The sequence below is a fragment of the Phymastichus coffea genome, unplaced genomic scaffold (assembly GCF_024137745.1).
Source record: "Phymastichus coffea isolate CEN01 unplaced genomic scaffold, Cenicafe_Pcof_1.1 PCOF00041, whole genome shotgun sequence".
NCBI lineage: Eukaryota > Metazoa > Arthropoda > Insecta > Hymenoptera > Eulophidae > Phymastichus > Phymastichus coffea.
In genome coordinates, this window is record NW_026706852.1 from 1,195,517 (window position 1) to 1,217,467 (window position 21,951).

General features: G+C 39.0%; 1 protein-coding gene and 1 long non-coding RNA gene across 3 annotated transcripts in view; both read left to right on the forward strand.

Moving 5' to 3' along the window:
• LOC131664159 (uncharacterized) overlaps positions 1–20,613 on the forward strand; it is an 83,396-nt gene extending 62,783 nt beyond the window's left edge. Inside the window, exons 2-3 of the long non-coding RNA XR_009301920.1 lie at positions 20,200–20,323; positions 20,405–20,613. This is a non-coding gene — a long non-coding RNA (uncharacterized LOC131664159). The remainder of the gene's footprint in view (positions 1–20,199; positions 20,324–20,404) is intronic.
• LOC131664157 (hepatocyte nuclear factor 4-alpha) overlaps positions 1–21,951 on the forward strand; it is a 900,667-nt gene that overhangs the window by 443,797 nt on the left and 434,919 nt on the right. The window lies entirely within an intron of this gene.

Below are 21,951 nucleotides of genomic sequence, written 5' to 3' on the forward strand. Positions count from 1 at the left end.
ACTTATTGAAGTGCTGTTATTTGTATTATTCTCGCTATTATAATTTTCGGTGGACAGTATGTTTGAGTTTTCCTCATGGCTGGGCAATGTACAAGAACTGCTTGTACTACATCTTAAGCGAGTTAAGCGCAATTTATTTGGGTGAATCAAACGGGTGCTATTTTTATACGCGATTTTGACATTACCTGTTTCATTTTCTATTTCTAAAACTCTAAAAGTGCCTCGATATTGGGGCACATGTTTTCCAGATCTTGGTTCTAATAATAACATAACATAATCTCCTACTTTAAAAATGCAGGGGTTACATCTTCTATCATAAAATTTTTTTGAGCGTATTTTAGTATTTATTAAATTTTTCCGAGCCAGTTCTTGTACATCGGCCAATCGCTCCTTAAGTCTAGCTACGTAATTACAGTACGTATCGACAGTGTTTTCTTCAAGCGAAGTTTTTGGACCAGACACGCGGGCTAGTTTACCGTATACGCATTCGTATGGTGTTAGTTTCGTGCCCTCACGAACATGTGTTATAAGAAAAAGCAGTGCATTCGCACCACGTATCCCATTCCCTTATACTATTAGTGTAGTTAATTAACCTTTCAGTCATTGAATGGTGCATGCGTTCGATACTACCGTAGATTGTGGTCGGTATGCTGTTGTGTTACAGGTTTTAATGCGACAAAGCTTAGCCATGTTCCTGTTCGCCTGTGATAAGCTTAAATCCGATAGTTTCATTATTCCGAAAGTACCACTGATCTCAGCAAAATAAAATCTATTGAAACTCGCGCGAAAATAATACTCATGATCTACCTAAACCAACCCTACCAATCGTCAGATATTACCCTGTATTACTAGTGATCACTGTAATCATAACTACAACAATTACTAGCTATCTCTTCTGTATATGTAAATACTGCAAAAGGACTCACAAGAAAACTCGATGTTCCGACATAGAAATACATTGGATACATTTCTTGCGATTCTTACCTGTAACCTCCAAACTAAACCCGTATGTAAATCTATTCAAACGCTGTTTCCAAATGTATACTTTATGCGTAAGTAATAGGTAAATAGAAGAGACCTTAGGCCAGGGGTGTATCAGTTCACTGAGCTAATATCTTGAGCTGATGCCCGTGCATCTCCAGCTCAGCACTGTCAACTCACCTCTCCTCCTCTTACGTGTTTCGGCACTGTCGACTCACCTCCCTTCCCCTCTCCCTTAACTAAGCTGATGCTCGTATGTTCTATGTTCCGTACTTTCGGTTCATTGTACCCCTCTCCCCTATTGAGCTGATGTGCTCTCTGAGTCGATGCCCGAACGTTCGCATGCTTTCCGTTCATCGTGTGTGTATGAAATTGTTAGATGAATTAAGGTAAAATTTTATCGAATAAAAAGAACGGACAGATTGGAAACCCAACCCGCATCCTCTGGATCCGCAAACCGATGCTCTACCGCTAGAACCACTTCCACTAGTACCCCGAACAGTTCTTATAGTGTATATTAGATACACAATTGGTATAGGGGCCAAAAGCGCTAATATATATAACTGATAATTCTATTATTAGATATGCAAGATATAAAAAATTCATTTTATACTAATTATGATAAATATATATATATTTATCATAATTAGTATAAAATGAATTTTTTATATCTTGCATATCTACTACGTACTCCATTGCGATAGAAAGCTACTACTGAGCTCCTTAAGGAAAGAGTCAATTCTTTAATACCCCTCTCCCCTCCTAAATAAGTTTCTTCACATCTTCACTTATAGGATTATACTAAACGATGCGATCGTGTAGAATAAGACAATACGCTGTAGTTCCTTCGGGAATATTTTCTCTGGTTTCGAACTCCAAACGCACATCTACTGGAGCAGTCTTTAATGATTCGTTTCGAACAGTCAGTCACTACGAGTGGCATGTAATTTTCATATTTGAGTTTTTTGAGCATCGGTTCGGCATCTTTACCGTAATATAAGTTTTGAAAATTGGGATACATATCATACAGCATTGCATACTCGTTTTTACTGGAATCAATGTTCAGATTGCCATATGGATAGCATTGAGAGTTGAGGTACAGTTTTACATTTCTGATGTTACAATGATCAAATATACTAGCGTTAGAGTTTGGTTCATTTTTTCGAATAGTTTGGAAGGCTAAGATGACGGAGCGTGGTTTCTCCAACTGATTTGTCGTTTTAACTATCAAGACATGATTTGTGTTTGCAGACAGAGCTGGATATTCGTACAGTTCTCAACTACGAATACTTATTGAAATACTTCGTTCGCTTTTTACAAAGTTAAGTATTTTCTTTGCATTTGATGCAGTCACATAGGACATAAGCCATTCGAGATTTGTTACATCAATCTTAAATTCTTCGTAAGCTTCAACGTCGTTGACGGTCTCCTTTATTTGATAAACTGTATTTACATCGGTACTCGATCTCACGATGAGAATTAATTCATGTTTCATATTCACGAGTACTTTGCGATAGTCCTCAGTGAATCCAAGTATGAAGCTCAGAGGGATTAAAATATCAAAGTTGTCATTCGCATTAGTTATTTTACGGTCCTCTTGTTCTAAGGTATTTATCCATCCGGCATTTTCGGCAATCAAGGTTTGACTTGGAGTGAGAGATAACCAGTTCTTCATAACGGTTATGAGACCAACGTTCTTACATTTATCTATTTCTATAGCATTCAGCTCATACCTAATTTCTTCAAACATGTGACAAATGGCATTATTAACAAAATCAGTATTCGTTAACAAAGTGTTATTGTTGCTGCGTAATCGTCCACAAATGTGTAACGAGCTGCGAGATGGTAAAAGGCACAAGTCTTGATGTTGAATTGATATACAAATCTCGTTACTATCTTTGAACGATGAATTGGTGTAAGGTTGATGTTTATGGATCTCGTAATGTGCCAAAGATTCATCGAAGATGACAGGTGACTGTATTTCTAGAATGTTCTCCATTGTTTCGTTGAAAGTAGCAAAAAAAATTAAAAACAATAATAGAAAAAACAATAATAATAAAAAATTAAAAATAATAAACAATTTTCATCATAAGCTTTTAAGGTGTAATCTGATGGTTATGATTTCACCACAAAAAATGATTAAATTTCCGTCTTGATCGACAATGCGTAATTGTAAATAATCTACAGACATTTTCGTACCAAGACCAACAGTCTTTTGTCTCTTATCACTCATGTCATTCGTGTTAGATTCGAAAATATTTACGTGTATTCGAAATCTCTCAATCAGCCAAAGTATAAATTATTTGATAAGATGTTAAAGCCGATAGATGGAGTAAAGTATTTTCCGTTCAAGGAGCAAGAATCTGTGATCGATCTCCAGTATGCCCTAATTAATACAATTATGATATTCGACGATACCGCCTGTGAGAAACAGGACAACATGCGTACTTTCTTTTGTATAGGCAGATATAGAGCATCGACTGTTTCTATCTTTCACAAACGTAAGCACGTATTCCTAAATATCTCGTGAGAGATTACGTCAATTTATTGGCAATTTTTCAACAAGACAAAGCAAATATGAAACATATATATGACGATCATATGAATTCAGATATGACTCACAATCAATTTAAAGAACTTTATGCAAATTGCTGGTTGGATGATAAATATGGGTTTTTAGTGATCGACAAAGACAGAGCTATAAACTGTGGGAGATATCGAAATGGTTTTGATTGTTTTAATATAAATATATCACGATAGTAATGCAGTATACAGTCTCTCGAAAATCGTTGAAGCATTAACACGGCTGATGAATAACGGGAAAAACATGTGTTTTCTCAACTCGTAGAAGCGCAAGACGCAATATGAGAAAAATATAGTTTATTAAAGCATAGTTGAGGTTATATTGACGAAGTCTTGAATAAGACATTCAACCCAATAGTCGATCCTCTTAGCCATAATGAGCGAAGTAGATCCAATCAACTATTCAATAACTGAGAAGAAAAATCTTCCAGAAGTTCTTATTACAGTTAAAAAGGCGAAATTACTAATCAAAAAAAAATTAAAATACCAAATCAATTGTACTGCTGATAACATCGAGAAGTATGACAGCGCTTAGTCTAGTAGCGAAGATAACGATGTTACTGTCACGCACAATACTAGACAGATTTATAATAGCTTATCCGAGCCGAGCATTTAGCTGGCGACAAGTACACGAATGCATTAGATAAAAGTAATTCGAATTTTGTGGACTTGATTTATGGAGTACGTAAAGAATGAAATGAATCACACACACTTGGTAAATATACGGTGATTTTTGACAAAAATAACGTAGACGTCAATGGTTTTAAGTAAAAAAATAATCCAAACGAGGCTATACCAGAGCACAATAGTAACAAATTCAATAACATAATTGGCCGTTGTTCAGTTTTACTAAAACGACAAAAGGAGGCGAGAGGCTAAATACTGGTTCGTCATTACTTATCCACAAGGTCGCACGAAACAATACTTATATTGATTACGTTTACTGGGATGATCTGAATGAGCTCGTTGATCTTCTACAATTGTTAGTAGCTGAACAATAAGCTGGTAACAATAATCATTTCTACGAAATTCATTCAATAATCGAAGAATTACGCGAGGGTGTATGTGTGTGTGTGTGTGCTAGAGATGCTAGAAATTGGGAAACTGTGCAAAAGATCGTTAAGATGGAAATCAAATCTACGAGAGAAATGATCGCACAAGTGAGAAGTGATCTTGAGTATTTGGAAGTAATTATCAAAGAAGAATTACCACGAATAAAGTCAAGTTTTCAAAATTTAGAAAACAGTCGATTATATGGAAGCGGTGGTAGTGGGGGAGTTACACACCAACGTGACGTAATTATCCAAGACGAAAGTATGATGTTCCAGGTATAGATGAGACGTGGCAAGTCAATCTCGTCGATATGTAGGCCTACTCTAGGCAAAATCGCGGATACAATTGGCTTCTCACGATAATTGATAATTTTTCCAAGTACGCGTGAGCTGTGCAAAAGAAAAACCGTTAGCGATATGACAGCGACCATGAAATCTATTTTAGCGAAAGGTAGACTGCCAAAGAATCTCCATACGTATAGAGGCAAGGAATTCTACATTGTAGATTTTAAAACTCTCCTGAAAAAATATAATATCAATCTATACTCTACCTATAGTTCACTGAAAGCTTCGCCAAATTGGTCAACGGAAATATTTAGAATTGTCGGAGTGGCACCAACAAATCCAACTACTTATCATTTGAAAGATTATCAAAATCAGCCTATCCTAGGTAGCTTCTTCGAGCAGGAACTTCAGAAAACTATTGTCCCGATATCTATCTTGTAGAAAAAGTTAAAAAGCTTGGTAATCTAATTTTGGTAAAGGGGTTAGGATTTGATAATTCACATAATATAGAATAAATAAAACCGAATTGTAAAAAAAAGGGTAACTATGTAGATTGAAAAATTAATAAAGACACATACACATACACATATTTGATTTGAAGAAATATAAAATAAGTGTATTTTGTTTTTTTTTTCTTAAACGTACATTGGTATGTATTTATGCATTTGTAAATTCTATACAGCTATTAGTCTTAAATTTTAGAAATAATTTAAGTTTATTAGCATAATCTGCCATATCGGTCAGCAGCTTTTCTTTCTCGACGGCAGCGGCAGTGTTTGACGACTCGACGGGGGTTGGCGGCTCGACTGCGATCATTCCCAACGCTTCTATCTCCTCCCTTTCTACCAATGGAATACCGTAATGACTCCAAGAAAGTGTATTGGTGGTTCCAGGTAGCAAGAAACGTTTATCGTCATGCGTCTGAGTACTATCATTATTTGTCTCTCACTGTACAACTGATGTTGACGTGATCTGATAAACTTTTGCTATCGGCTTAGAATCACATTTTCTCGGAGACATTTGACGTAGTCCTCGAATGTAATCATAGCCTTCAATAGAGAATTCTTTATCTCTTTTTCCTTCTTTATTGGATTTTTATTCCGAAATCTCACGCTGTACATTTTGCTTCTGAATCCAACAAACTAGAGCATGAGCATTCCTGAGTTCTCTTCTTTCATCTTACCAACCACTTTCTTATTGGCTTTTGGAATATTGAACTGATTTGGTTCTGGATAAACCGATGTATCGAATTTGCGAATATCTCGCTATATTTACGCTTGTTTATGCATCTCACTATTCAAATCAATGTACGCATTGAGCCATGGGCTCTGATTAAACTTTAATACCCGATGACATACCCAACATGTATTCTTTGCAACTGGATGTAACGCCGAAAGAATAGTCCATTTGAAACATTTGCACATTCACACAGGCTCTCTTTCTTCTAATAGGCTCGGGCAATTCAACGTAAAAACCAACCCTCATAGGATTATACTTGCTGATATTTACGGCTCAGTTTAATATAACACAAAGAGACCAGCCCGAGTGTTGCTTTTGAAATTCTTCCATGCTCTTACTGATTGGTTCTAAAACGTTTTCAATGAACCACTCGTCTATGTCTGTAGTTAGGTATATCGGTGCCATCTTCGTATTGAAATTCTTCACATCGAGCGTTTCGTCGCAATTATTCTTTTCGACTGCATATTTGGCATTTAGTACAGCAGTCACTTTTAAAGAACTATGTTTCCTCAAGGTTTTTATAATTTGAGCATGGAGTAATGGTTTAGCATGCCTCAAAAACGTATTCAAATCCAGATGTTTCAGATGGTGGTTGTAACGTTTGGGTATTTCTGACGTTAATAAAAGTTCGGACTCTTTACAGAAAATTCGCAATAACGTTTCCGAAAAAAGCAAGAATTTGACACGCGCGCAGTCTGAAAAATCAAAAGAAAATCTTTCGAGTGGCAAACCACGACGTTTGCCAACTCGATGAATCGTTTTCGAGATATAATTGAGAGCAATTGCATCTATCGGGGAAAGGCCCGACAGCGCCGCAACTACTGCTCAATCTGATCTCTCAATAGCAAGTGTATTTAGAAGGGAAGATCTCTAAGGCTGCTTTTTTCTCATGAGAGAAATGGTCTCATGAGTTGAGCTCTTAGAGATCTATAGGATGGGAAGTTAACAGGCTAACCACTGATTAAGAAATTCGTCTCAGGAGATAGCTGAGGCTTTATTTCCAACAGTGCTCGCGCTGCTAAGCAAGGTAGGAGAATGAGTCCTTTTGCCGCAGAGACGAGCGAATTTATACATGCGAAATAGGCTCCTTTCTACGCTTGGTAGCCCCTACAACGCTATTTTTGTCTTTGGCGCAAATTTTATACATATTTTATCGCAAAATGGCTCGAACGAATTTACAATTATGTGATTTAAAAAATGAAACTGGAAAAGATGAATTTTTTAATATAAATTGCATCTCTAGGAAAAATCGCCTTTTAAAGTTATAAGCTATACAATTTAACAATCAAATTACGCCATTTTTACAATAAAATTATGGAAAATTTTTACATGGAAAAATCGCTTGTGGTTAGAAGATTGTTATCCATATAAAAGATGATTAATTTTGCTCTTTAATTTTGAATAATAATTAAAAAACAAATTTGCAATTTTCTTTTTTAGCGGTTTAAAAATCAGCAAATGAGTAACAATCTTAATCATCAATTTTACAGATACTTATGATCGATTTTCTATCTAACCCTGTCATTTTAATTGTTTAAAAAAATTATAAATTGTTTATTTATTGATAACTCAGTTAATAATGGGTTATCAAAGTGTCAAATTCTTGCTTTTCTGTTTTAACACGTCGAGATTGTAATCGCATACTTGAAATAACAATATCGTTGTTTATTGCAAAATAACTAACAATGTTAACTTGTAAATTAGATTTGACTAATAAATATCTATTTGAGAGTTAAATTAACATGAAATTCAGGATCAGCGCATCAAATTTGACTAAGAAATACTTTTGTTCGTTTAAAAAAACTTTATAATTAACTATTTTCGGTTGTAAACAATAAATTTTCCCACGGTCGTGACGTCACGCTCCTTATATGGTAATGTTTTCGCAGAGTTGCCCTAACACATTTGCATATACGTGTGAAAAGCGCCTACGCTCAATTACCGATTTTCTCTAATTGTTTCGTGTATGACGGGTTGCCGTTTTGCAGACGAAAATAGGAGACAAATCAGACAGGACCGTTACATAGCCCCCCCATTAGAATGGCGAATCGAACAAGCCATTCTAATGTGATTAATGGTTGGTTGGTTATTACACCAGTCTTTATTCTGTCTTTGAATTCACTATTGATGTCGTTCCAGCGAACTGTTGAATCTTGAGCTAGATTGAAAACAGCCAGTGTAGTAGTAGTACTGCTGATTCGAGAGTTTCACCAATTTCATTCAAAATAACGAGAGGTTCGTATATCGATTGTTTGCCATGCTTGCTCTCAATAAGTTCTGCAACCGATAAAGTGACAATGGGGCTGTATCAACAGCCTACTCTTGTATTCGTTTCAATGAACCCAGTGTCAACCATCTATCGATATCTTCGATTAGCATGACCAGCCTTTGCCAGATGATATGCGCGCAAAAGCAACAAAGCTATATTCTTGAAATACTAAACCATGATGCTAATTGATTAACTGAGCAGATTTGACAAATCCATCACATTATACCAGTACTCATCAATGCTGATTAGTTGGCAAAATATAGGGGGTTAAACGATTGGGATTGATCGAAAAAATTATAGTGGTGGTAAAAAAATGTTATTTCAAGCAGAAGAGAATCTAATTGGTTAGAAAAATAAATAGTAGGGAATCAACAAGTGCAGCTCAGCATAAAAAAGCATTCATTCGGCTGTACTGACGCACTCGTCGATTCTTTAGTTATTAAGATGGATTTTGTTGTAGATGTACAGGGCTTCAAAACTTCCTTGAACGAATTCGTATTCAAGAAGATTGTTGTTTGTTCTCTGAAAGAAGATCCAACTCCATCGGTGCTTCTGTTTAACCACCTTACCTATTGGAGTGGTTATTGAAGAAAAATCATAGTGAAAATCGGTGGTTACCGAAAAATTATCATGGTATTTCGTGGGATTGTGACGATTTATGGTATGACGACCTTATAAAAATAATGAAAAAAACACTTCATGGAAAAACTATTTCTGTCAAAGGTATTAGAAAAACAAAATGTCTGAGAAATTTGTTGACCAATGTATTTACCAATTTTCTTTTTGTCACGTATCATTCTAGAAAAAAGATATCTAATGATTATTTTAGCTTCTTTTTTTTACAGAACGACTGTGGTTAACGTTGAAGACTTGGGTTGCCATCACTGGTGAATCCTTTAAAGGATTTAACGCGCTGGCTATCTGCAGATGGATGCTTGCTCGCAAAAGTGGTGATGATATGTAATTTGGTTTTTGTATCTAAGTTTGAAATAAATAAAAATTAACGTATCGATCTATTTTTTTTTTCTCACTTTTTATATATATGTGTGTGTGTGTGTGTGTGTGTGTGTGTGTGTGTGTGTGTGTGTGTGTGTGTGTGTGTGTGTAGGTGTGTTCAATAAGTAAAGTCAATTTTTATTTTTATGAAAAAATATTTATTTATTCGTTTATATCAATGTGGTCCCCTTCAAAGTAATCCCCCGCAGATATAATACACTTATGCCAGCGTTTTTTCCAATCTTCGAAGCACTCTTGATATTCACTTTTTGGTATGTCCTTGAGCACTCTCAGCGATTCGGCCTTTATTTCTTCAATCGAGGAAAAACGCCGTTCTTTCATGGGTCTCTTCAACTTTGGGAACAGGAAAAAGTCACACGGAGCCATATCTGGTGAATATGGAGGTTGGGGCACGACTACGGTATTGTTTTTGGCCAAAAAATTACGAACAAGCAACGACGAGTGAGCAGGTGCGTTATCGTGATGCAAAAGCCATGAATTGTTTTTCCATAAATCGGAGCGTTTTTTTCGGATTGCTTCACGCAAACGTCGCATAACTTCAAGGTAATACTCCTTATTAAGCGTATGATCTTGTGATAAGAACTCATGATGCACCACGCCCCTGCAGTCAAAGAAAACTGTAAGCAAAACCTTCACATTTGATCGAACTTGACGTGCTTTTTTCTCTCTTGGTGACGTTGAATGCTTCCAGGTGGACAATTGTACTTTGGTTTCGATATCATAACCGTACAGCCATGTTTCATCACCAGTTATGACTCTTTCAAGCAAACTTGGATCGTCGTTGACGTCGTTTAACAGCTCCTGAGCGATGTTCATGTGATTGTTTTTTTGGTCAAAGTTCAGCAGTTTTGGAATGAATTTTGCTGCCACCCGTTTCATGTCCAAAACATTTGAAAAAATGTTATGACATGAGCCAATTGATATGGCAACTTCATCAGCAATTTCTCTAATTATGATTCGGCGATCATTCAGAACCGTTTTTTCCACTTTTTTTCACATTTTCATCGATTGTTGACGTGCTGGGTCGACCGGAGCGTTCGTCATCTTCAACGTCTTCGCGGCCATCTTGGAAACGCTTATACCACTCGTAAATACTTGTTTTTTTTATAGCAGACTCACCATAGGCTTTTTGTAACATTTCACACACTTTGTTACACTTTATTTCATTTTTTACGCAAAATTTTATACAAATTCTTCCATCCATTTCTTTTAAAAAACGAAAATCGCCGAGCTCATAAAAACACGTCAAACCTTAGCAACTACCGCAGACAAAGTAAACAGTGAATATAGCTGAAAATTTTATCATACTTTAGGGGCATGTATACCAACACAATAAAAAAAAATTTTGACAATCGGACTCTCCAGACCCGCGCAATTTTAAAATTCCAGGTATTTTTTGAACACACCTCGTATAGTGACTGAGGCATGATTGTGTTTTTGTTTTTGGCCAAAAAATTCGACACAAGCAACGATGACTGAGCAGGTGCATTATAGTGATGCAGAATCCATGAATTACTTTCCCACAATTCCGGAAGTTTTTTTCGTATTGCTTCTCGCAAACGGCGCATATCTTGAAAGTAATACCCTTTATTGACTATACAACCTTGTGGTAAGAACTCTTGATGTACTACGCCACGATAATCAAAGAAAACAGTGACAAAATCAGAGACAAAGCCTTGAATTTGATCGAACTTGACGTGCTTTTTTCGGTCTTGGCTCTTGTGTAGTCTTCCATTGGCGTTTTAGTTTCGACGTCATAATCATAAATCCATGATTCGTCACCAGTTACGATTCTCTTGAGCATATCAGGATCATCATTGACGTCGTTTACCAGCTCTTGATCGATGCTTCTTCGATGGTTCTTTTGTTCAAAATTAAGCAGTTTTGGAACAAATTTTGCTGCTAGACGTTTTATACCCAAAACTTCGGAAAAAATTGCATGACACGAGCCAACAGAGATGCTGAAGTCTTCAGCCACTTCTCTAATAGTGACTCGACGATTTTTTAACACCATTTGTTTCACTTCTTCAACACTTTCATCAGTTATTGAAATGTTGGGGCGTACAGAGCGAGGTTCGTCGTCGATCTCTTCTCGACCATCTTAAAAGAGCTTATACCACTTGTAAACATTTTTTTGACTTAAAGTAGACGCACTGTATGCCACTGTCGGTCCCCGCAATCCGAATTTAATTCGGAAAGATAACAAATTACTCCCTATCGACTGGCAATCGGTAGGTGCCACTACTGTGGGTAAAGAGTCGCGGCCGTGGTCATAGCAGCCACCCAAAGTTCTTTGCGTCGAGCTCCTGGAGTAAGGCCCGACACCATTGTGCGAGAGAATAGTCCGTTGGGCCGAGTAACTCTCGATGATTAGAAGGCACTACGGATGCCAAAACCCTCAGGAAAAATATTTCCACAGAAGGACAGCATCCTTCCTGCTAAGGAATTGTTTAAGCCCTAATAGCTAAAGCTATTTTACAATTCAAAGCGAAATTAGTGGCTGTCAGCTCTCTTTGAAAGCGAAAATCATGCACTAAATACCCATCAAATCCAGTGCTGCTATAGGCAGGCTAAGACGATAGAAAAGGCGAAAACCCGACATGCTCACTCAAGCGCTACTTTGGTTGCAATTCGTCAAACCTGACCAAGAAGAGGTTTGATTAATATCAAACCTAGCGTGAAGACAAACACGCCGGTACATTCGTAAGTAGTTTTAAGTTATATTATAATAAAATTAGTTTTAAGCAGTTAATAATAATTTAAGCAGTATTTTAAGCAGTACTATTAAGAATAAGATTAAGAATAAAAGTTACCAATCAAAAACTAAAATTTAGATAAGAATTATAGATTTAAAAATTATAAATCAAATCAAATCAAATTATCAAAAATCAAAATCAAATAAAATCAAAATAATTAAATGATCTAACAATAAGCCAGAAAGCTAGGAAAATAATTAGCTCAATCAAATGTAAATAAAAGAGCCATGGAAAACCATGGGGAAACTCGATAAGGTAACGACCAAAGCTCAAGTCAACACGCACAAACATACTCACTGCTTGCACTCGAATGCCACTCGCTTAATTTGAACGCGCACGTTAACGCTAAAACTAATAATCGAAAGCCATACTCCAGAAACGCCACTAACGATTCCAAGGGGACAATATATAACTAGACATTGTGTTGACCTCGAAAGCGATATGGTCAACCATTCTAGGTATAGAAAGGCGTGGAAACGTAAGCAGGAGGCGACCGTTGAGAAATCAGAGCATTGCTCTAACACTCCGGCGTCAACTCAGTTTCCTTCGCAATCATCCGATTTAGACGAAAGCAAAAACGATTACCCACCAGTTAAGAGGATTAATTTGAACGTACAACAATATCCCGAACTGGGCCGGAAACTGAGGATAATACAATTGAACCTCAACAAAAGGCAAGTAGCCAATGATGAGCTCGGAGAAATCATGACATACAGGTGGCACTAGTGCAAGAACCATACCACTAGAACAACGCGATTTCAGGTATGGGCAGTATCGCGGCCATTCACGGAACCGAAAAAGGCGAAACGATTCAAGCTGCGATCCGCACAAGGTCACTGCTACCAATATTTCTAACCTGTGTGATTCTCACTGTGTTTGTGCACAAGTACTCGGAATTTAGTGAAATTTATTTCATAAGCGTCTACTGCTAGTTCAGTCACAGCAGGAAGACCTATCTTGACAAACAAGCTGAGACTTTGAAGCAATTGAAAGGCAAAAGAGTCTTAGTTGGAATGGATGCAAACGCCTAGTCAAAGATCTGGTCTAATACACAGGATAAGAATGGAACAGTCATTGAAGAATTCATAGACCGATACGGGCTAATAGTGGCTAACAGGAGGGGCCATCTTTCAACGTGCCGTAGTACGAGGGGTGAGACGGATATCGATGTAACTTTACATACATCAAATTGGTCGAACCTCTTGGCAAGCTGGGCGGTGAAAGAATGGACCATCAGTGACCACAGGCCCATAGTGATCGAACTGGATTTTGCCTCACAACCAGCCAGACTCATACGAACTGTAGAAACAATAGAACCAAGGTTTAATATGAGAAAAGCTGATTGGGAGAAATTCGGTAAACTTTGTAAATTCGAGAAAGAGAACGTATATAAGCTCCCTTTAGAAACCTTTGAAGACATTGAAACATATGTTTCAAAATTTGAAGAGGTTTTAATAAGGGCAGCAAAGGACTCTATTCCATCAAAAATGAGGAGAACGCGCTCTCAACCCTGGCGGAATCCTGACTTGCGAAGTAAGAAGCGAGCGATACAAAGACAACGCAAAATCGTCGCTCTGAAAGACAAGGAAGGACCGAATAGAAAACAAAGGAAAGCCCTCCAGAGATCACTTGAAAAATTGAGCCAAATGAATTCTGAATATGCAACGGCTATTAAAAGAGCCAAAAGCAATATCTGGCGAGATTTCTGCACTATTGAAAGCGAAAAGAATGCTTGGGCGTATCCATACAAACGAGCATCCAATAAAGTCAGAATCTCAAAAGCGATGTGCACGTTTAACCGTAATGGTTCAGTTACGAAGGACTGGAAAGAAACAAGCATGGCTCTACTAGAAGAATTAATGCCTGATGACGACTCAAACTGCGAAAACGATGCACATGCAAATATTCACAGAGATATGCGGGAGGTTCCTGTAACCGGCGCCGCAACGCCTTTCCTAACAAGGGAAGTTGAAATGGCCCTTAAAGCGTACAAGGCAGGGAAATCACCAGGCAAAGATAGAATAGAGTCAGAAATGCTTGTTAATGCAAAACCATTACACCAGAAACTGACGCGACTCTTTAACGCCTGCTTAAAATGTGGAGTGTTCCCCAGAAGATGGAAAAGTGGAATGCTAATCACGTTGCTCAAAGGGGTTGAAAAACCCGAGAACGAGATTAAATCATATAGACCCGTATGTCTTCTCCCTATGTAGCTGGGAAGACACTCGAGAGGCTTGTGATTTGTATGCTGCGTGCTTACGACGCTGTAGACGTTGGGGCAACTAGAGTCCCGTCGCGCCCAAACCAAGAGTCAAGCCTTTAGTTCCGCTCTCCCTGAGCATTGAACTTAGAAAAGATCGGTACTCCTTTCGGGGAGGTCGCCGCCTTAGATCAAAAAGGTTCCGACTCGCTGTGTGCGTCAGGGATGTCGTAGCTTCCCTTCGTCGTGACTTCCGGACCTCCAAAGTGTTTGAAAGCGAAGGAGTGAAAGACAGTGGGCTATGCCAACCTATTGGTGCCTAAAGAAAAGGGTGCTAATGTTTGATTACGCTGTGCCACCCTCAAAACGGAAAAGTGTGAACAACGCATACACTAACTGTATGCCACTGTCAACGTTTCAAGTGTTTTGGAGAACTTAATTTCATTTTTTTTTTAAATTTTATGCAAATTCTTTGATTCATTGTTATTGACAGCTGAAAATCGTCCAGCACAAAAAACACGTCTAACGTTTCTGTTTCGTATAAAAAAAAGTAAACATACAAACTGGCTGAAACTGTGAGCATATATGTAAGGGACATGTATACCAACATAATAAAAAAAATATTGATAATTGAAACTACGTAGCCCGTCCAATTTATAAATTAACCTTAATTTTTGAACATACCTCGTATATATATATATAAATTTTAGAAATGTGTATTATTGATTTGATTGATATTTCTAAAATTTTCCATTAACTTGAACAGATTTTCTTATCAAAATAAAATTTAATTTAAAAATAATAGGCACTTTATTGAAAAAAAGAACAAATTTATATAAAATGAGCATGAACACGTTTGGTAATACTGTGATGAGAGCCACGGCTCGCGACGTTGGCTCCGTCAACGTCTCTCCCTTCCCGGTAACATAGCGAGAAAGAGAGAGAGAGAGAGGGGACCAAGAGTACGATTTGGACGCCTGGTACGCGTGAGTTGTTGCTGTTTGCCCGCTACTTAAGGGTTTTTGGTGGTAGGCGCTCGGTGCCCGGCAGTAGACTGCGACAAAGATTGAGTGCGACACGCTTTGTCCGCGCCGTCTTGTTACTTGTTTTTTTGGCTTTTGTGAAAGCGAGCGAGATTTGTTCTGCGACGCGTGTGCAAGGTAGTGCAGGTGTTTGCCACGAGACCTGTTGTTTTCAAGAGAGAAGCTTGGAAGATCCTTGAACGAGCTATTAGCATCCGTGCAACTCGGGGACAGCTAGTGTTTGCGTTGTTTCAAGCTTATCCGATTTGAGGGGGTATAGCGTCTTCAAGACATTACCACCCTTCTCTCTGGGCGCCAGTAGGTTGGCATAGCCCACTGTCTTTCACTCCTTCGCTTTCAAACATTTTTGGAGATCCGGAAGTCAAGTTTGCTACGACATCCCTGGCGCGACTCAGCGAGTCGGAACCTTTTTAATCTAAGGCGGCGACCTCCTCGGAAGGAGTACCGATCTTTTCACGGTTCGACGCTCAAGGAGAGCGGAACTAAAGGCTTGACCCTCGGTTTGGGCGCGACGGGACTCTAGTTGCCCCAACGTCTACTGCGTCGGAAGCACACAGCATACAAATCTTACGAGATTTGCTTGACCTGGTACCACTACCCCGCAGAGGGCAACCCAAATTGGGATGTCAGAGGAGAGACTCAGCCAGGACAGCCAGAGGAAGATTCCTTAGACGATCAACCAACTAAGCCTCCCTCCTGGGCTCGCGTTCAAAATACATCCCACCCTGCGTTCCTGTATTAAGGGATTTCTCCCACGACTCACAGGTCCATCGCTTCGACATGCCGGGGCATGTCTCCCCATTGCGTTTCGGTCCAACCCGCTCACGCTGGTGGGTATCCGTCATTCGAAAGGTTGTTTTTACCCCGTTCCGTCCCAAAGTCAGATCTTTCAAAACTCTGTCGTTGGGTCAAAACAGGGTTCATCGCGTTCAAGTTTAGCCAGAGCCGCCTTTTGGCCACCCTTCTGGGTGTTCACCGCGTCACCCCGTTGAGGCGGAGCAGTTGGCACTTGCGAGGTCTGCCGTTCAATCTCGCTTTAAAACGCGGGCAACTCGGGGACATCGAGCAGTTTCCCTTTAGGTTGGTCAAGTTTTTCTCTCTCTCTCTCTCTCTCTCTCTCTCGTGAGATCGCGTCGCCGGCAACCCACGAAAGATAGGGAGTCTCAGCGGTTATTTCGCTCGAGGGCCTATGGAGAAACGTGGAGGATAGCTCGTAACCGTCGTGCCAGCCGGGTCCATGCGATTTTCCACAGGAACTCGCGGCTGCTGAAGTACGAGAGCGCGATTGTTGTCACGTTGAATTAGCGGTTATAATTGTTAGACTAAGTAGATAAATACATGTATTAAACGAATTTGTGAGTGACTGTTGTGTTGACCATTCCTGCCTATTACTTTTTGCGCGCGTTGAGACGTTGCCTTTCGCGTCCCCCCCACGAAGCAGCTTTGGCCTCCCGGGCCCCGATCTTTAAAGAATTCGTCGTATTCTCCGGTAACAGGAGAAAACTCATGACAATACTTTAACGACATATTGGACAATCATGAATTCTTGATGCATATTCCATGTATACAGCGATATATCCACAAAGTAAAAAGAGCACAGTAATCCTAGCATCCAAACATATGTTACATCTAGTAATTTCAAGTTGACGCAAAATATTGACTATATCTTGCAGCGACTGTTCAACCCTTTCGCTAATTTTATTCATTTTTTCATTCTGTTGGTCAATACTCTTCTTACGATCGCGTAAAAGTTCTATATAAACAGATACCAACCTGATGGCTGCATTCGATTCGCTATTCGATGCACATTTCTCCATCAAATGTAAGTTAGAAAAAAGATTTGTGATAAGACTCTTCATCGATGAAAATGCAGGTTCGTCTGTACATGCATGCAGGTTAGCAGTAGATACGCTAGACATTACGCGCGCTGACTCTTCCGACGTTGTTGCTGACCGATACTTGAGCTTATTATCGTCCACAATCATCTCTACTTCTTCGAGGACGTACTGGTACGGGGCTCGATCCGATCAGCACATTGCCGCAACTTCTGTTGCGAATGTAAAGGCAGCGGCCAGCCCAGCGCTGATGTTTCGTCGCTGGATAGTCCTTTTCATTCCAACGACATACTTCCAGACCACATTCAAAAGAGTGCACTCGATCGATCTGCCCCGTATAATAAAAGTCGGCCGAATGAAGATCAGCTGGTTGTACGTGTGCTCATGTCCATTGAGACGTGAAACTATTCAACCTCGCTTGTTCAAATCTGCACAAATAAAAAATTACAAAAATATATTGAAAAAAAAAATATAAAATATAAAATATTCTCTATAAACAATCAAAAAATAATTACCTATACCTAGCTACCTAATAGCTACCTACCTAGCTACCTACCTAGCTAATCTTATTGGCGCTCATTGTAGAATCATCGTATTACCTTTTTCTTTCTTTCATACTGTACACTCTACGTAGTATACGCTTGATGCGAATGTGATTGCTAAGAGAAGCAGATTACTATTATAGTGGACGGCTGAGATTTTCCCCTCCATTAAAAAAATTCCATACATGTTATACATTCCATACATGCTATACATTCCATTATACATTCCATACATGCTATACATTCCATACATTCCGTACATTCCATTGAAAAATTACAACCCTTGCATACATTACAGAAAAAATGTCAACATTTTTTAATATAAATGTTCATAATTTACATAAAACCTATTAATGTGATTCGATTAAATAATTGAAAACAAATTTAAAAAAAATTTTGTTATTACGGAGAATTGAACCTGCGCTCCGAGCATCCGCACGTCAACGCTCTACTGCTTGACCTAGGATAACAAAAAAATATAGCTCGCGATAGATAAAATACTCTCGTTAGTATTTTATTGCGCAATATAAGGAAGGTGCAGGTGCAATTACGGTGATCAGCCGTAATCGTTAAAGAGAACTATTTTCTGCCAACGATTTCCTCCTGATTGATCAGCTGCGCTGCCTCACAGAAAATCTGCTGCTTTGCTTGCTGCTGCTGTAATGTTGCTGCTGCTGCTAGGCTTCCTTACTAATGCTCACACACGTATCCAAAAATACAAAAAACTTTGTAACAAAAACGGCAAAACACTATGCAAACTAAATTCGGCGGCACTCTCTCAAAAGCAGTTGAGGCTTAACTGACTATTTTCCAACCCTCGCGGGCCCTCTCTCTCTCTTAGTCGTTCGTTCGAGCATCGCGAGTGTACCGAATCGCGAACGGATCGATTAATCGAATCGACTACAGTTGCAATATTTAAAAAAAACTCTGTTCTTTATATTAAAAAAGAATGAAAATGCATGAAGAAGTAACTGCGCGCGTGCGTGTGTGTGTGTATGAGAGAAAGTATATATACTCTAATTCAAATTTAATTTTTCTCTCATGTACTATTCTTATTTTGTTCTGTTCTCTATCGCATTCATTTCACGCTACTTGACACCTCGGTTTTGTCGTTTTCAGCATAATAAACGGTTACTTCGTGCATTCTTATTTTTTTTAATATAGAGAATTTAATTAATTAATTAATTTATTAATACTATTACAGTAGGCATCGGTTGCCACTCCAACCATTGCCGGCGTCTCCGTGCTCCCGATCATCATCGACGGTGCATGTGTAAGTTATATATATACATATATATGTATATTAATTTTTAATATTGTAACAGGGTGGATTAACTGATGCAATTTGGGTTTAATTAAGAACCCTCTCCCACGATGCAGAGTTAACCGCCGCTCCGTTAATCACGTATAGTTATACGTGTGCTACGTATGATACTTTCGTTCGATACGTTCGCCTTTACGTTTGATACTTTCGTTCCGATGTCTCCTTTCCAACAAAGTTGAACTCACCTTAAGTCACCTGACTTGTGACACTCGATCTATCTTAGGTGTAAGTGACCTAATGTTTACTCCAACTAATCCCCTAGATGAAATCGGTTTAAGAAATAACCGGTGACGGATCCGTCAAACTAAAGGGAACGAAATAACTTAAAGCGGTGAATAAAATCAAGATGTTTATAACAAAAAACTAGTCTTCGTCGGACTGAAAGACTTGCGCACGTATATATGATTTATATTTATATGGGGAGAAAGAGAGAGAGAGAGAGAGAAATAATTCGAAATTCTACCGCAAAATATAACGCTCGGCACGAATGCGAAAAGGGTAATGATCGTTTACAAATAAACGAAAATTAATTTAGTGCACCTACCCTGTGGTGCAGTTACGGTGATCAGTCGTAACCGTTAATCAGCAAAATTACTGGAGCTCCTGGAGAACTTGCTGCGTTGCCTCAGTAACCGGTAACGGGTGCTGCCCTGTGCAATACTGCTGTTTCGCTGTGGCTGTGATTAGCTGCTGCTAGCTAACGCTGCTACTTTATTCGCATCTTACTCTCACACTCACGCACGTATAAAAACCAAAAAAACTTTTAACAGGCAAACGGAAAAAACACAATAGAATATTTTGGCGATTTTCTAATGAACAGCTGAGGCTATATTGAACTTTCAATTCTCGCGCGCCCTCACTCTCTGTTAGTCGTTCGCTCTAGCAACGCGAGTGCTACCGAATCGCGAACGTATTGATTGATCGTATCGACTACCGTTGCAATATGTATTGTTTTAATATATATTATATGCAATATAACAATATATTAAAAATGATATATTATATATATAATTTTTAATATATATATATATGTATATATATTAATAATTTTTTCCTATATAATTTTTTTACAGATCTGATGATGATGATGTGGAGATGATGTGCGAGGTTACGTCACGTGACCACCACTACTACTACGACCCGTGACACACACGGGTTGACGCCTCCAGCACCCTTTGGGGATCTCGCGACGCCTTGGTGAATTTCCAATACAAATTATGCTTCTTTTTTCTAATCGGGGGTAGTTTATTATAAATTTCTTTTGTTTCTTCGTCGCAGATCGACGATCACGATGACATGCTTGACTACGAGGGCTGGGATTGCGCGTCTTCACTACAGGTCGACGATTACGACGACGACACCATGCCTGATTGGGACTGCGCATACTGCGCCGCTGGTCGTTGCACTCGGCGGCAGCAGTCGGTGGAATGTCTACTATAGCGCGGGAGCAGACGGTACGTTGATTGGACCGAACCCGTCAGACATGATATGAGACGATTATTTCCATCGAGGTCGCCAACTTCTCGAAATCCCCCCGCAGAACCAGTCACATTTAGGAGCATCTCAGATGTACTGTGCGATCTCATTATCGCGGGGAAAAAAAGACTCACTTATGGACGACACAGTCGATGGCGCACCACGCTATAAAATAATAAAATTTTTCCCCGCAGATGACGAACACGACGATGACGATAGCGATGACGATATCGATAACGATGAGGTTTACTGAGCGTGTACTTAGTATTTATATTTATATTTTATAAATTTGTATATTAATTATTCTTTTATAATTTTTTATTTTTTAAGTTCATTGTAATAATTATGTATATATATATATATATTATATATAGTAACAAATGATAAATAATAATATATCTTTTATTTCAGTTAACACACTGTAACGGTACGGTTAATTTTTTGAATAGTTCGTGTTTATGCGAAATTCGCGAATAAACCTACCGTAAACAATCGAGACTTTCGTCTCGTTTCTCGCGAGTTCGCGAGACGTTGCAGACCTTGCACTGGTCTACTGTGCAGCGGCTAGCGCAGTTTTAAAACACGGGCTTACTCGTGTTTGCGGAGGCGGCAGGGTTCTTAATTTTGCGAGGAAGGTGTCAGCAAATAAGTGGGAGAGCCAAATGGTATTTTCAATAACGAAACAATAGACGTTTATTTATTAAATAAAAAGAATTAGAATAGAGAAAATTACAAATGAATGCTCCTCGACGAGCAATATTCGAAAGGGAGAGGACGTTGGAACGTGAGAGAGAGAGTTGCTATATGATAAGAGCTGGCACTTACGAATATGCGCGTACGCTCGCAGATTTTCCAAAATGGATCGGCCGTCACACACGCACGACGCACGCTCTCGCTAACCACCTCCGGTTCGTTCTCCCGCACAGTATTTTCCGAGGTAATCGTATTCCTTGTTTCGCGATCTTCCCAAAAACGTCCGAGCTCGCCGCCAGCGTATCTCTTCTGCCCATCTCATCCCCGCCCAGCTCTCTCTCTCCAGCTTACCCTCTCTCTCATCTTGTTTACGTCTTCTCTCTCTCTCGTATAGTTGCGTAACTGTAAACAAGCTATACATATTACAAACTTCTATCGAATATTATATTATAGCTGGTGAGAGTATGACGATTTAAATTTCTTCGTCATACTCCCCCCTTCCAGACGCTGGGTAGCCGCAGGGCGTACCAGCTCTCACACCAATACTCTCTCTCACCAGCATGCACATAAGAAAAACAAGGTCTGACTTAGCGACCAGAGCGCATACGTCGAGGGGACACATCTACTATTGGCTCTCGTTTATTTACTGATCCCTT